General features: G+C 40.5%; 1 protein-coding gene across 1 annotated transcript in view; it reads left to right on the top strand.

Moving 5' to 3' along the window:
- The first annotated feature begins 608 nt into the window (after positions 1-608).
- Positions 609-17498, top strand: part of nek7 (NIMA-related kinase 7) — a 70359-nt gene continuing 53469 nt past the window's right edge. The window contains exon 1 of the mRNA XM_042515112.2: positions 609-922. The gene's annotated coding sequence lies outside the window, so the exon portion shown is untranslated. The remainder of the gene's footprint in view (positions 923-17498) is intronic.

Raw genomic sequence — 17498 nt, 5'->3', positions numbered from 1 at the left:
ACTGTTTTAAGTTGCTCCTACTTTTAGTTAAAATAGCGAACTACTTAATGTGGTGCAACTTCTGCTGAGTGTTATGAAGGATGCGTCTCGTGTGTTCAGTAAAGATGAGTTGTTGTCCTGTTGATGGACATTAAAAAAAAGAGTTAAAAAAAACCGAGGAGATGTCCCCATACAAGTTAAGGCTAGAACAAAGCAGCCGTACATTAGGCGCATTTCTATAGTGAATTAAATCATGAAAATAAACAACTCTACATTTTTTTCTGGGGACCACTGGAGCTCCCACGAGGAACCATAGGGGTCCACAGACCCCTTATTGAGAACCAATGGTGTAAGGTAGCACAGAGGCCCTCTACAAAAAGGCAGTAAGAGGGCATTGAGTCAAGATGTCCCTATCAACGGTTTCCAAGATCAATAATGAACATACTTGCTCACTATCAGATCCCATCTCTCTATAAATATTATGAAAATTTTCCTTACACGTTTGTTGGGAATAGAAAGTCCAAAGGAGGGTGTTTGGGTGGTTTGGGTTTGAGTTTCTCTGTTGAATCTCGCGGTATTTGACAGCCTCCCTCCGCTCTTTGACACTCGCCCCTCCCCTGCGCTCCGGGAATGCTGGGTTGTTTACATTACTGGCACACGGGTCAGGAGTGTGGTGATGAGAGGGGCCTAGCTACCGGAGAGGCTGTCTGAGAACACGTACACATCTCGACTGGCTCTGCAGCACAGGCTCTCTCTCCCTGAAAAACTTTTCCAGCGCCCAGGCAGCGGTGCTCAGGCAAGAAGAGAGGGCCGCCGAGTCTCGACTTTTAGGAGCGACCTTGGAGAGAAAAGGGAAAGTCAAAACAAAGACAACCGCCATAACCATCAGGAGAAACTTTCAACGTGAAGAAGGAATAGCTTAGCAACAGAGTCCCACTTCCTGGTAAGATATGAGACACCGTTAGCTGATAGTAAACTCATGAATTTGTACTAACATTACACTGGACAGCTAACAAACCACTTGTTAACTGTTACAGACTTTTATTTTAACTTACTTAGGGGTTGACAGTCTCTCAGTGCCCACTTTAAACTCACTGTTTCAAGCGCAAAGGCGATCTTGACACTCACTTGAAAAAGTTTCGAGAGAAGTTCGCCAGCTAGCTTAGCATGTTAGCCGACTAGCATGTCGCATTGCTAACTTCCACTACTTTGAAATGACAGTCGTCCCTGTCATGTAGAGCTAACAGTGTTATTGTAACATTATAATTACAGTTTGCAAAAGAACAGCTTTGTCCCAACTTAGCTTTCAAGTGACATTGCTAAACGTGAGGTGGTAAAATGACAGTAGCCAAACAGCCACTTACAGATGCCATGCTACAGTGTCACACTGATGTTGTTGTACACGTATACTGCATAATTACTGCCTTACTCGGCTTTACTTACGTCGATATTATTCTTAAACATTAGGCTAACTTCTCTGACATTGCAGAGCGTGTCTGTATGTACTCTCCACTGTTACATGCATGCTGGTTTATGTTTGTTTGCATTTGCAGTGTAGGGGTGTCTGTGTGCAACTTATGTGTGGTTTATCATTCTCGTCTGTAGAAGTATAAAACATACTCAAAAGTCATCAAGTCAAGCAATGACATATATTCACTGGAGCCTACAAGTTTCCTTTACTTTTGATAACTTAAGTATGTTGATCTTTCAAAACGGAGCAATTTTAGAAATAAACTTACATACTGCTGTGCAAATTAATACAATAGATGACACCAGGTTGTGCCATCATTAATCTTCAGGCCCACTGTCAATCACAATTGCTGCTTATTTATTTGATCTTTTAGGTAAAGGTATAGTTTCAAAGTCACTGAGCTTGTTTCAGTGGACACCTTTTACATGGCTCTGTATGCGTGCTATTGAATGTTACATCTACGTTCCTTAAACCAGAGATACTCAGCTTGCTTTGCCCAGGGGCCTCTTTTGCAAAGTATCAGGAGGCCAGGGGCCAGTCAAAAGATAAATAAACATTAATAATGAATAGATAAACTATCAGCCCGGGCCTCTGTTGGGGGTCTGAGGAATCATCTCCTGGCACTATTTATTAAAAACACACTCGATTTTAGAGTATGTTGGGTGCTTGCATGAAGTGAGAGTAGAAAGCAAGTGACTTTAACTTTGATTCGGTTGCTTGTTGGTTCTCTAGGAAGATTGTGCTTCACTATCACTTGGTGGCTTCACATCTCCACCTTGAAGGTATACGATGCAGTATTTTCTGATTCTGTTTGTAAAAACATTTGCTAGTGAAACGGTATTTGAATATTTCTTCTGCTTTTTAGAAAGTTCTTACCTCACATGAGCGCTAAAGGGTTACGCGCCTATAAACGTTTCAAACACAGAAATTAAGAAGAAAATAAGAAAATCTAGGCAGAGGGAAGAGTCTCAGAAGATAAATACACAGCTGCACACATCTAATCAGTCGTAGGTGATGCTTGCTTATATAAGATTATGTATTTTTTTTTAGGAAATCTTTACATTTTCACACCAATGCAAATGTTCAGTAAGGGCAATAAAGATGTTTAACTTAATCAAATTATGTCTTAATAATGAATTACATTTTAAGGTTATAATTTAGGAGCAAATGTAAGATCTTGTATTTTAAGCAGCTTTTTTGTCATGTCTAGTTCCAACCCTGACTGATGTAGCAATGTAATAGCAATAGCCAAACAGAAGGCTACCTCTGTATTTTCTCCAAACCCTGAGACCATGTTTACAAGTCTTACGAACAAACAAATGTTTCTTAGCCATTAAATCATTTTTAGTGGAAATTGTGCCACAAGACTATATTTGAAGTTTGTGTTAAGTGCAAATTCTGACCCATCTCTGTCTGTAAAAGCTACGACCCAAGTGTTGCCTCCAGCTGTCTGTTTCATGCTGTTTAACACCATAAGAGTTATGAGGAAGACAGTGTTTATTTGGAAGAGAGCTGCTGGTAGTTGCAGTGAGATGGTTTATTTGAATAAAAAATAAATCCAGAAGTATTTTTTTAGGATGAAAGTGACTCACTGCTTTTTTTGTGAGTCAGGATGGTTATTGCAAAAACCTTTACGGATTGCAAAAACAGTTCTGGTCAGTTTATCATGGCTCATATATAGTAAGAATGAAAATAATATTAAAAAATATCTTTAAAAGATACAATAATAATAATGATAATATAATAATAGAGGGAACTAAAACCCAGCAGCACAACACACAGCTAAGTAAAATAAACTTACCTCTCCTGGGCCTAACCGTTTTGGGGGTCACACATGCGAAAACAGTGTCTCATGCCATGTTCCTGTCGCTGCCTATCACAGCCAAATATTTCAGGCGTCATACCATCACGTTTGGCTACGCTGCAGAGAGATGATTCAGACAAGAGTTAGTGGGAACTGACATACCTTGTTGACCCAGTTATTACTCACTTCTGTGTTGCCACACTCGATTATCGTCAAAGACAACAGGCTTGTGTCTGCCAGCGTCATCAGGTGATGGAGATGAACACCGGCTGGCTGTGTGAAGTTGACTATCAAGGAATGTGTCATGAACCGGGTGATCAGCAAATGGCTGCCAAATGTTTGCATCAGTCTCTGTGGTGAGGGATTTCTGCCAGTATATCCCGCTTTGAATTTCTGCTGCTGAGAGGTGGATTACTTTTGACAGGCTTTGGCAAAACTTAATTATTTTTGCCTTGTGCTATTGTTTGGCTTTAATAAGGGTATTAACGGTTAACTAGATAGTGGTGATAGCAGGGGTGTTTAGACTGATTGAATCTAAAAATAGAAGCACATAGAAAAAATAGTTTTGTCATTAAAAATAAAAACAATCTCGTAACCAGCCGTAATCAGCTACCATCTGACACAGATTTCGCTTTCGTATAACGGATCTGCAGAGTTGCAGCGATATGCCAGTTTTAAGGTGTTCCGTGGTATGAAAGCTGACGGTCATCATAGCGTGCACATTTACTTATATATGGCATTGAAAAAAATGCAATCAGTTGGTGAATCTCTCCTGCACATGTGCATCTCTTTTCCCCCTTGACTGCCTTTTTACACATACTTCCATTTAAAAATGCCCCAAAATTTCAATTATTGAAAAGTGTTTTTTCAAAAAAAATCCCCTTCTGTTTTCATTCATTTACAGCTAATTGTAACTGATAATAATGATACTAATTGTGTGCCGTAATATTATGAAAACATGATATTTTCGGAGACAGCTGTCGTATGGCAAAAAATGTCATACTGGTGCAGTCCTGATATGTAGATATTTGTTTATAGATATTACCTGAAATAGCCAGTGCATGGGACAGCAGGTCTTGGTCCAGATATATGCCGGCTATGCCTCATCTCCTGAAATATTGTCCGTTTCCCTCAGAGGCTTATAGCTGTCAGACCCATAGCTGAGTTCTGAGATTGCTTGGTTCTGGCAACGGGCACTGATGATGTGCCATTAGCACATGAGCAAGAGGTTGGCCTGGCTTCACGTTCATATATTTGCTGCCTAAGTCGTACACATTGTCTCTGTCAGTGCTGTTTTAAAGGCCGGAAGATGGGGTGGCCTCTAGCTCACCTGGTATAGTGTGCGCCCCTTATAGGCTGAGTCCTTTGCAACAACCCTGGTTCAGTTCTGGCTTGTGGTCCTTTGCTCCGTGTCATTCCCTCTCTCTCTTCCACTTTATCTGTCTAGCTGTCCTGTCATTAAAGGCAAAAATGCCCCAAAAATAATTCTTAAAAAAAGACAGCCAGACTTTCTACTTCTGAGGCCTTCAGAGTGAGACCTAAAATGCCATTCATTGGTGTGGAGGAATCTGCTGCACCCAAAGCAGTGATTTAGCGCAGTGGAATTTACCGAATCGCTCTATCCTGTGAGAGTTTCCTGTTTTAGCCCTGGAGCTGGCCCCTCTGCTGGATTAAAGATCAGATGAGACATTTGTCATCTGACCACTTTAACAGTCATCTTGCCTTTGGGTTTCACAAGAACAAAAAAATGTTAGCTCTGTTTTTTTTTCATTCGCAAAGCATATTTAAAGGAAGATGCCTCCTTAGGCCATTTTTGAGCTACATTAAACACTGTCTTTTGCATGATGTCAAAGACCTCGGCTAAGCATCGTACAGAAATGGTGCTGGCAAAGGTAGCAGATCACTACTTAGGATATAGGCTCGTGTAGTTTACTTTCTTTGTGATTAGATGCTGTATTAATAATAATAAAAAAAAAAAAACAAGAAAAAGAAAATAAAAGCTTGATGCCTTCCCCAGAAGAATTTAGAATTGAGTCTTTCCTTTCCAGGCTCAGTTTTGGTTAGAGTTTAGAGTAAGGTCTTTGGCAATGAGAGTGGGCTGTCTGAGCAGCTCCTTATACTCCCCTCAAACAGCCAGCCAGTCAATATTTTTTCATATCCATCTCCCTTCTATCTTATGAAGGGTCACTGATGTTTCAAGCATTCAAATATCCTTGGAGGATGCCTCGCGGCTCCCCGTGTCACGTGAAAGTTCTCAATTTCTCTGTGGCATTGATGCCTTTCCTCAACGGGCTCTGGAGTGCTCTGGGGGGAAACAGACTTCAAAGACATGCAAACACAAAAATTACTGACCTAGGACCCCATTTCGAGTTCATGAAACGCTTTCAGTGCCCCTTGGTCAGCTCATGCCATGACCACACAATATTGGTGGTTTATTTTACTACAAAGGGTGTCGGGGAAAAAAAAAAGATTTTATTCATGCTGTCTTTTTTATTTATTTATTTATTTTTATCTTCAGCTTTGAAACCTATCTCTTAATAAACTCTATTTATATATCATGGAGTTATGAACTTATTATATTAATGGATTAATTAAAGCAGTACCATAAAAGGCAGTTTTTCCAAATACAGTAGAGAGGCAAGAAGCAGAAAAAGAGATTATAAAAAGATAAAGAAATAAATAGCTTCTATGCCTGCCATACCAAAGTGCACACTGGGAAGGTTAAAACAAGGCCCACTTAAAAAAATATTGTTAAGTTACACAGAATGTGGGTGAACATTTCAATAATTTTGATGTATTGGCAGATATATTACACTGTTTGAATTATTTTGAGATACTTACTTGACTGAAATAGTTGCACAGTGTAGCTGTTACAGTTTGTTACACTGACTCTTTTTCTAATTTTTTATTTTTTTTTAATTTAGCAGGTCTTTGTTGTTTGAGAGTCAGCATTTTACCAACCTTTGCAATCCGTGGCAGTCGACATAAAGAGCCATTTAGTCAGGCTATTTGTAGACTGACTGCATTATACTGAAGATATCCAATACCTATTATACATGAACTGTTTCTCTAGGTTAGTTCAAATTGAGGAATAAGCGGCTGTTTGTTGCCATCTAAACAAAGCCACCAAATGCGTGTTGGCATATTGTGAACTGTGCTGGAAATATGGCTCTCAAGCTGCATCCTCCTTTTTTATCGGAGATCACTCTCCAATCGTCCCCTCTCCCTCTCTATCGCTTTTGATTATCCACACGCAAAAATACAAATCCCTCAGGATACAAATTCACTTTCACAGAATAATTACAAGATGCTATATGCCACTGTAAACACCACATCAGTGACAGTGACAGTATGCATTTGTCATGAGATGAGACAAAAGCAGAATGAATTTGCACTCATGAACAGAATGAGGGAGGAAGATTTTTTGTGTGTGTGTGTGTGTGTGTGTGTGTGTGTGTGTGTGTGTGTTGCTTGCTGACTGTGCTATGGGCGTTTGTTCCAACTTCATCACAAATGAGCCTTAATGTTTCACACGGGATTTGCTGCAGAAGAGAGCAAATTTGTGTGAGAGCATCTTGTTTTGACAGACTTGTCTGTTTTACCCTCCCCCTTTTCAGTGTGAAAAGCCAGGGACATTTCACTGCACTCTTTTTTTCTTTTACATTCTGTTACTTTTGCTTTTCCTGTGACGTGAGGCGTTTATTAATTGATCAGTATCGGTTTTGTAAAGCCAGATTCTTTCTTTATTGTAACCCATTGCACTCTGTGTATACCAGCTGCTGACACTGCCTCAGTGCGCTTCTTTATAGTCCTGAAAATATATGTAACGCACAGTGTTTGAAGCTCCTGATGTGCTACTGAGAGCAGTTTCAATTAATGATAATCTTGATGTCATTGTGCATCCACTGGAGGAGAGAGGAGGAGTTGAAAAGAAGGTTGATTCATTAAAACATCATATTTTGCTCATGCTGGGGATATCAAAATTTTATCTGTTTCAAATCCTCCATATTGTTTACTGTTCCACACAAACACTCCTCTACATGGATATTGTACAAAATATTATGGGACACTACTATACAAAATATCATAGAGAACTATTAAAAGAACAACTTTAATTTGGGCTATATTTTATTTATGCCGTAAGGGCTGTGGGACATGGACAAAATCAATTATCACAATGTTTTTTGATCAAATACCTCGATAAGGATGTTGTGGCAATATTTTAGGGTTAACCCTTTGAAACATTCAACGACATTACTTTTTGTTGTGCTGCATTGAAAGAAAGAATATTAAAACCTTCAAAATCTAAGCAAATTGGTTTTCTTTCTTTTAAAAACATGGGCCAAAAAGCAGTGAGCAACTTTGCAAGAACTGTACCACAAATCGCAAGTTAATTAATAGATTAGAAATAGAAATTAGAATAGAAATTAGAATTAGAATAGAAATTAATAGATTTTGAATGTTATTTTTAAAGTAGCTGGTTTCATATTTAAAATTATTTTACAGAATTATTATTATTTTTAAACTCTTTTTTCATGTAATTTCTTTTTTTATTTCTTTTACTTTATTTTTTGTTTCTTTTTTCTAATTTTCAGGTAATTTCTTTGTACTTTTTTCAGTTTTTTGTGCTGGTCATATCGTCTGAGTTGCTTGGTGCTCTTCACCTTTTTCAAGTTTTTGAAAGACATCAAGCCAATTTTTTTAGGTCTCACAGGGTTTATAATTGGTGTTTTCACAAATTATTTACACAATGAGATTTTAGATAAATAATCATAATGTGGATATAATGACTTGGTGGGTGAAGGCAATAGAAGAGCTGGTAGAGTTCAGTTCAAATTACTTTACTGTAATGCAGCCTTAACCAAGAAAAGACAACACTTAAAAAGACAATATCTAGTCTTATATCACAGTATCAATATAATATTGTTATATTGCCCAGCCCTAAATGCAGTACTTTTTAGCTTTTAATTGTACAATTTTTAACTTGGATTGGCTACAGTAATTTTAACGTAAACCTACTTTATGAATGCACTGTGCAGCTGTATTATAAAGAAAAATCTAGATATGAGATTGGTCCTGTTATATGTGAACACTGCTTAAATGACTCAGAATTTTTTTTCCATTTTTGCATCTCTTTATTTCACACTGCCTCATTTGGGTGCGGGGGACATCTTTCTCCCCCTCCTCTCCTCGGTCTGTGTTTGTACCCTGACTCACAGCTGTCTTCCTTGGTCTCCCTGGTCTCTTGGTTTGGCCTGGGGCTTTGAGGTTGTGGTCAAGGCCTGGGGGCATGAAGAAGGAAGAGGAGTCATAATGAGAAGCTCCCCTTAACTCCTGCTGCCTAACCTGCCCTCGAGCCCCTTTGTCTCGCTCCCTTTCCACTTCCACGCCACCCATCTCTCCTCTTTCCCGTATTTCTGCCTCCCATCTTAAGACACTTCTTATGCTTACCACCCCTCCTCCTCTTCCCTATTTAGTTTCCTTACTACTTCTTCCCACAGCTCAACCTCCGTGACTCTCAATCTGTCCCCCATTCTTGCCTCTGCTCTCCTCTCCTGGGGGTCCTCTCTACCGGGGGCCTCCCCTCAGCCTCCTCCTCTCTGCCCAGCCTGGCCCACAGTCAATGGGAGGCAGGCAGCCTGACTCCCTCTGAGCAGCAGGAAGCTGCAGCAGCAGGGGTTAGGCCTGTATGGCGCTGCCGGCTGGCTCTGTCAGAAGTCCTGCCAAGCCAAGGATGAGAGACCTTTGCCAGTGCGGTAGTGGGGCACCGAATAAAAATATTTTACAGATGTCTGAAGTCAGGCATCAGGAGTTAGCGGCGACTTACTCAGGGCAAGAGCAGAGGTGTCTTTAAAGTGCAAACAATATCTATGCTAATCTATTTGTGTGTAGGATTTATGATAAAGTTAATGAACTTTAAGTATGAATGGAAGGGAAAGGTCTTTAAAAGGACTTAATAAAGTGGTCCCCAGGAGTCTTGGCATTTCAGGAAGTGGGTGTGTGGTAGGTGGAGGGAAGTAGGCTGGTCTGATTCTGGATTGGCTGGAGGAAAAGTGATTGATTTGGTTGGGTTGTGTTTGAAGGGGGGGGGGGCATTCAACACAACTGCACTGTGAATGCCTGGCTGGGTTCCCAACCAGTTCTGGCTTGACAGTTTAACAGTGAATATTTAACATTGCGCCTTTCTGCAGGGCTTGGCTGTAAACAGCAGTCAGCAAGCAGCACAGCAGCAGAAGCCTGCGTGACGCTGGGCCTTGGTTGTAAAGCCCACCTAAAAACAACGCACAAGCAGGAAGCACATCTTGAAGTTCTGATTTTAGAAAAAGGCAGATGGCATGGGCTGGTGGTGTCACACTGTAAAAAAAACACCAGGATCGCCTGATGAAAGCAGCTCCCGCTTGCTTTGAACAGCGAGTCTGTCATGGTCGGTGTCTGCTGTGTGGCTCCGGGTCAAACTGTGATTCGCAACTCCTGGAATTTGCGCTTTTCAAGTTTTTCATGTTCAAATCGTCTGAGGGGGAAAAAACGGGGGGGGGGGAGGGGGACAGGAAGTTTCATTAATATTAATATTCTAATATGTGAAGGAGGCAGGGAGGACCTATCTGGTTTAGATGCTTTGCTTTCGATTTCTCTTGCTCTTTGTCTTTCCTTCTATCTTTCGCTGCAGTTTTGGCAAACTGCTGTTTTTTCATTTCATCAGCTGTGTTCTGATATGCAAACCTGGCACTGGGATTCCTATGTAGTACCTTGGGTTAAAATGTCAAGTAAATAACATGAATTTTGGTCTGAAGTATCATCAAAGGTCTTTATTTATACTTGTATCAAACAAAGTAGATTTTTAAATCATCGTATCAATGATTTGCTAAATCTCAATTGGATTTGGTCATTGTACCCAAATCCCCTCCCAAAATCACACACATTTTTTGTAATTTGTATCAAGCATAGCTTCAGCTTGCATTGACGTAACTCTTGGCCATGTTTGAGTTGAAATCAAGATTTGGATGTGTGGGGACATGATGGTATTAAAAGTAAAACAATGAGCCTCAATGAACCCAAAACCTGCAAGGTCTAATATTTTGGATGATTTTTTTTCACAGTATGTTCTAAAGTGCATAAAAGAAAAAGCATGGCTTTTAACATGTAAACCACAGGCAGCAGTGTGAGCGCTGTAAATCCTTGTTCCTCTGTGTCCTCTGAACATTTTAAAGAAGGAGGTTCTCATTGTTTTCGCTGTTTGTGATGACAGGATGAAGACATGGGAATATTGATGACGTTTAAGCAGAGTTTTGTGATTTTGGATTGATAGATGGTACAGAAGAAAGAAAATAACTGGCCGTATGATGTTGAGAGCGGATTGGGACAGATCTGATGACAGGATTAAGCGAGTGCTTAAGACTCTATTAGCTATTATGGGCTGGATGAAAGCGATTGTTTATAGGGTTGTGACATTTGATTATTTCCTGCTTTTCTGGGCTCTGTTCCCATCTCTAAATATTTATGAAGGATCATTCAGATACAGCGTAATCTGTGCTTGTGAACAAGTATTTCTGGTGGAGTTTACTTACTATGGGGGTCCAGTTGTTAGCCAATGATTCTCATGATTTGCTCCATGTCAGTGAAATTAATACAGTGTCCATAGATATTAATTTTGCAATGTGAATTGTGTTCAAAATAAGCAAATGCTGTGTTTGAAGATGAGTTGGAGACATTTGGTTTCAGCTGAGGCCCTGTTGAGCTTCACTCAGCCCTGATTTCTGGAAATGAGGCTGATTTGGGGAGTTTTACAGATGTTGGGTGAATGCAGGGCAGAGTCCAGCCTCTGTGTGAGGGATGGTGGAACCGGTCTGACATCTCTCCTGAACTGAAAAGGGAAATCCCTGCAGGCACAAAGTGGAGAGGAGGGATAAGGGAGGAGGGCGAGAATAGAGAGAGGTGCGACCCCTTAGGGGTAACGTTATTCTCCGATCGTCAGCTCCTTACACATACACTCGCACACATACTGGGATGCTCTGTCGGTGTGCCGGGTGATGCACTCATGCAAAGAAGGACGAGAGCCCGAGGAATAAAAATAAACTCCTTATGCAGACATTTTTGTGTCTGCCAATGCATGTGTTGTGCTCACATGCAAGTTTGTTTTTTTTTTTTTGAATAATTTGGGGCCAAATGTACATTTTTGAGGTGTTTGGCTTCCACTCTTGGTCTATCCAGAGCAATTTAAAGTCAGTAAAGCAGTAGAATAAAACTAATTTCTCACGTCTTTGCCACAACTAGACATAATATACATCTCTTTCCCCAGAAAATTGATGTGGAGTAGAGGAGTTATAAGTATAGAAATAGATGCCAACAGATTTTTTTTAAAGTACCCATTCCAAAAATGTTGACTGGCTTTTATACAGTCACATTATTCTTGATTTATTTTCAGTCCCAAGTTTTTCCTCAAAGGTACACCTCCTCTTCAAGACAGAGCCATATGTCTAGAAATGAACAATGCATGCTTGCCTGCGCCCCCTGTTATTAATCATCACACAGTTTCTATTTTTCTAATCCCAAATTCAAAACCTTGAAGAAAACCTTGAGCTGATCATTTGGCTTTGCTTTGATTTACATATGTTGTCAAACCGAATCGTTTCTGTGTGATGTGATCTTAAGCCAGGATAAATTGTGCTACTGGAATCAACCAAAGTAGTTGTGTTATTGTCGGTTTCATAGTAAGGAGTCATCCTCCTTGGCAGTGTGACAACAACATGGGTGTATACACACAGTCACATGCAGCAACAGTACTGTATTTGACCTCTGATTGAGTAGACGTGCTCTGGATCTGGTTAGAAGATTGTGTGTGCGTGCATGTACGGCAGCCAGCAGGGCCCACCACAGAAGCCGCAGCAGGCTGAAACCGAACCAGAGCCAGAGCCAAGCTTGATTTTTGTGGAGCCACGTTCCCATGGGCCCACTATTAGTACGTATTCAGTATATGCATCCACTTTATTCTGTGTGTGCATCTGTTTGTATCTAAGTTTATGCGTGTTACATCAATGTGTGGAGTTGCACTTTGTGTTTTGGTTTCTCTGCTCATTGGCTGTTCTGGGTTCAGGGTCTTGGATGTCTCCATTAGTGACCGTGGAGATGCTGAGGGGTTGTGGTCCTCTTCCCTCCCCGTCCACCCACAGAGCATACGAGAAGGCTTGGGCCCAGAAAAGCCCCAACACGAGCCCTTAGCCCTCACGTTAGCACTCAACTATGTAACGAGACATGCCTGGGAACTGCTCCTCTCACATTACTAATGACTTGGACATCTTGCTCTTGTCATTTCCTCTTAGACAAACTTCGATGCTGACGCAGGGTAACGGCTTCAAACTATCCAGGGAGAAGGGAAAAAAACCTGCTCGAAGGGAGTATGAGCGACTGCTGGTTTTGTGTGAAGGGAAAATAGACTGCATTCACCAGATGTTTTTTAAATGGATATTTCATAGATGAGAAACTCAAATGAAAGGCCCCATCATCTCCAAACAACACAGAGATAGGTCAATAGTCACTGCTTTTTGATTGTTGTCCTGGAACCCAGCCGCAGCCAGAACTGCATGCAGGGCAGGAGGCACTACTGCTGGTTTGGAATAAAGATAGATTAAAAGGTTGTTCGGGGTTGCCCCTTTGTAATCGTCCTTTATACGCCTATTATACTTTAATTTCTTGTTTAAATAACACATGCTGTATTGAGTCTTCTTTGTAATGGTCTTGTGCCACATTGGTTGTTTGTTTTTACACCATTTTTTTTCACATAGGCCATGACTAGCTGCCGTCTTTTTTGCAGCATCCTCTCCTTTACAGCGCTCTACAGTGTGAGCAATTCACTTGTTATTGCGCCAAAAAATGATAGTGCAAACTGGAAAAATAATTCAGGAGCACAGTGTGGGGGTCATAGAGACACTAACTTCAGCAACTGTAACTTTTTCACGCAGTCCTGGACAAATTACTTTTGCTTGAAAAAAAAAACCTAGGTAACCATGGCCAATTAATTTTTATGAGGGATATTCGCAAGCAGGATCTGGAATTAACATGCACCAAGCAGGTAGATTTTTCGTATGGCGAGTCTATCTCGGAAGGCTGTTAATTAATGGTTTGATGAACTTTGTGTTGGAACATTTCAAACTGTGCTCCTAATTTTTTTGTGTGCTCCTAAATGTTCTCATTTATGATCACATGTATTCCTTGGGGAAAAAAGTTGGCATAGAGCCCTGCTTTATAGATATTAATGGAGGACAGTGAAGGGTAATACCAGTTCAGAATCTGAACACTGTAGTTGATGATGCTCTCATCTGTTAGCTCCTGCTGGTGTAATCACAAAGTCAGGCTGTGCTGATGAAGACTAGACTCTGTAAAACATTCCTTACAGAACAAAAAAAAAGTGAGCGTGGCATTCACTTATTTTATTTTTTCATGAAATTCCCTCATTTGTCCCTATTTTATGTCTTTGTTTATTTATTTTTTACTGTAAGCCCTCTGGCTTTGCACACAAACAGAACCACAGCCCTGTGGTACAGAATGTCACATCCGATATCCTGGTGCCGGAGGTGATGAAGCTAATTTGGTGGTCAGTCAGTGACATGGCTAACAAACAAAGCCCTTATTGGTCCTGGAGCACTGGAAGCCCTGCTCAGCTGTGCAATGCTCTGTTTTGCATTGTGAAAGACCGTGAGTTGTTGCTACAGGGCGCTAATGCAACCTAAAGCCCTGGGTTCTTTGTCATGCTGCTGCGGTGTGCACATCTGGGTGTGGATATTTTGTTCAAATCTTCAAATGAGAGGTGTGCTCTTAAAAATACCACAAATAGCTGCTTTTATAACAAAACAAAAAGAGATCTTATAGATAGGAGTGTTTTGTGTGGTAGGCTGCAGAGTAAAGGTATTTCAATGTAGAAGAGTTGAATCAAAGAGGGTCACACTATACCATACTTTACAGTGATATGATGTAACTATTTAGGGGATTCTCACATTAAATTGCCAAATGTGAACCACCTCAACTGAAACTACACTGCTTTCTCCCCCCAAAAAAGAGAGCTAGAGCTGCAACAATTAGTGAAACGACTATTTTTGACATTGTGACTATGACATTTTCCCGTTTTCATATCTATAATAGACCTATAGATTAATTAAGAAAATAGCTGAAAATTAATTTTCAATGAAAATAATCAATTAGTCCTAGCCCTAAATCAGACTACTTCTCGCTGTGCTGAGGTGCACCTACTGCATATGTTAATAGTCTCAAGGATTTGCTCTGTAATGGTGCACTTAACTTTATGTGGAACCCTAAAGTTGTACTTCTGCTCTCAAACCATTGCAGCCTGAAGTTGGAACTACATCCATGATTAGTCCCTCGAACATCCTAAAAACTTATGACATCACTTGCAGCCACATCAGCCAGCCTAAATTAAGTGCTCTTGATTTTCTTTCACATATTATGCATTCGATTTCTATTTTAACTGAGGTGTGATGGCGATATGGCATTTTGAAGGGCTGTGAATGTAGTGAGGGTGTGCAAGCACAGCCCAAACCCCCAGGGTCCCCTCTCCTGAACGCCTGGGGGGGTTCTCTCCTTCACACAGCCTGCTCCTTCACACACTAAGCTGGTTTCTGAGGGATCACACAGCTGTCTTAAATGCAGCTCTGTTTTTGCATACTTTGCCCACACGTTTTTATCTTCCCTTACACAGTCAGCAATTTGTCAATATACCTTGTTTATTCTCTGTGATTGACAGTATGAATTGGTTTCACCTAGGAGAAGGGGGGTGGCAAGGAAAAAAGAGCGAGGGGTAGTGTGGCTGGCGGTCTTTTTTTTGACTGGTACCATGGCTGGCTGTCACTCTTCTTTTATCATTGAAATTGGAGTTTATCTTTTACAAGCCTGAGTGGAATGTTTTTGTTTTTCAAGTGATTATTAGCATCCTCCTTGGCTGCCGTCTCCGGCTGATGAAATAAGCACATCAAACGGTGTGCCGCACTAACGAAGCGGCGCGGGCTGGCTGGCTGGATGGCTGGCTGGCTGGCTCCTGCCTTTTGCTGTAAGGCACCTGCTGAAGTGACAGGCTGGCAACAAAGGGCCCCTCGCCACAAGAGAGACGTCAGTGCTGCTGTGGAGTGGGCAGGACAATAGAGCAGAGAGGTGGCCTGGGCTTTTAGCCACGTGCCAGCTCGTGTCGGCAACACACAGGAGCAACAGAGCACAGAGGAGAAGGAAGGGGAGGAGGTGGGGAGGACAAGAGCGAGGGAGAAGGAGAAAGGGGAGGAGAGTGGTTGACACCTGCATGTCCTTGAGTTCTTCTCTCAATGGTGGACATCTTTACTATACATAGTGGTAAAAAAGCAAAGGGAAATCTAGGAGAGGAGGGGATATAAACGTGCAGGTGTGCACTTGCGGGCAGACACAAGCAGATGAAGAAAGAGGAGAGTCCAGTGTTGTTAATGGGATTACTGGTTCATTGAGGGTCGGGTGATAGTGCAGATGTGTTTTATAGAGGCTGCAGTAGGTGAAATGTACATACACTGGAGAAGAGCACTGTGCTAGTTTATTTGGATTGTTGAGGGATAAATCAATTTAGGCCTCACATGAAGCCCAGGCTATTTGTGCTGTGCTATTTACTTTTGCAGTGAAATAATCATTAGCCTATAAAAATGTGAAAGTGAAAAATGTAAAGGAGGGCTATAAATAGTTAGCAAGCAGCATTATGGATCACTGGCCTTGTAATGTCCCTATGGACCTCAGCAGTTTTCTTTGTCTTAATTCCCTTTAAAAAGAATAAAAAATTCTCCGTGCTCCCTCTACCAGGGAGTGGATGAAGGTCTGAGTTGTCTAAAGATATCACACTCAAACATACACACAGAACAGAAACATCACAGTTTACATTTTATATACTTAATGTTTCTTCTTGTCAAAGTTAACTCCAAAACACATGATGCAGACACTTTACATTAAGTTTGAAGTACAGCTAAAGCGGTAAGTCGGCTGTGCTCATATATTAACAACCAGTTCTAACTAATTGCAGATGTATCAGTATGTGCATATATATCTGCCAATTAAGTAAGTAGAAATTGCATTTGAAAAATACTAAAGATCTATTTAGACAATTTTCAGCTGTTAAATGTCCCGGTCAGACCACATTTTTGTCACATTCTTTAATAACAAAATTTAAGGCATTCATGTGATACAGGGTTCCTGCAAATGTTTTTAGAAGTTATTCAACTCACAAGTGAGGCCTTAATTGGCATTAAAATATCAATCCTCGCTCTTTGCTCTCCATGGCAAAGAAATTATAACAGCCTCCTGGCTAAAGCTGCAGCCACCCAGCATAAATCAGTGGTGAAAAATGTCTTTAATATGGAAAAAATCACAGCAAGGTTACAGCTGAAAATGGGCATGTTTAAATGAACAATGGTCGCAGTAAATATGGGCAATACTATTATTACTGTTTTGGCATACATATTTGTGTATTTCTCGTGCTACTTTCACTGGACTGTAAACGGTTTAAGTTTGCGGTGTATGTTGAATGATATAGGTTCGTTTTGGGAAGTAATATCACCATTGAGAATGTACTTATCAGGGTTGGATATGGACATGAAAAGACAAAAAGTATTAAAAGTATTTGAGCTTTTTTGTCTATATCTTCTCTTCTGATGTGTTCTACGTGTGTTGAATAAATAAAATGTTATATATAATATAATATAAAGTTAAAGTCACTCAGAACAACAACGTTTAAATTTAGTTTCCAGCTGGGATGCCAAGTGCAGTGGATTCACTGTCTGTCAGTTTGCTGACACTGCACCCTAAATGACATGAGTAAGTGCAAAATTCAATGTAAGGCAGCTATTTAATCAAAATTTTTCTGGCACGGCTAAAACTAGAACAAGCTGCTGCATATGTGGCTCAGTGTACTTCATGCAAAAGACTTCTGGTGGAAATCAAAACAGTGATATATGCAAGGCAAAGTATATTTATTTATATAGTGCATTTAATACCCAAAGGCAACCAAAGTGTTTAAGAGGTTAGTCAAGTCAAAAGTTATTGTAGCCCCATCACAAAGCACGCTGCAATTAGCATTAGAGGGCTTTACAGTATATATATGTACAACATGCAGAGAGTTAAACTAAATAACGCCAAGAATACTCTCCAACAAATGCCAGGTACACAGTTTTTTTCACGAGATGAAAGTAATGTTTTATGTTACAATAAACATTTGGGCAAAACTCTAACCCC

This window comes from Plectropomus leopardus, chromosome 5 (assembly GCF_026936395.1).
Source record: "Plectropomus leopardus strain MGB_pleo_1.0 chromosome 5, ASM2693639v1, whole genome shotgun sequence".
Taxonomy (NCBI): Eukaryota; Metazoa; Chordata; class Actinopteri; order Perciformes; family Serranidae; genus Plectropomus; species Plectropomus leopardus.
The sequence above is the reverse complement of the archived record's forward strand: the minus strand, read 5'-3'. Positions and strand labels throughout refer to the sequence as shown.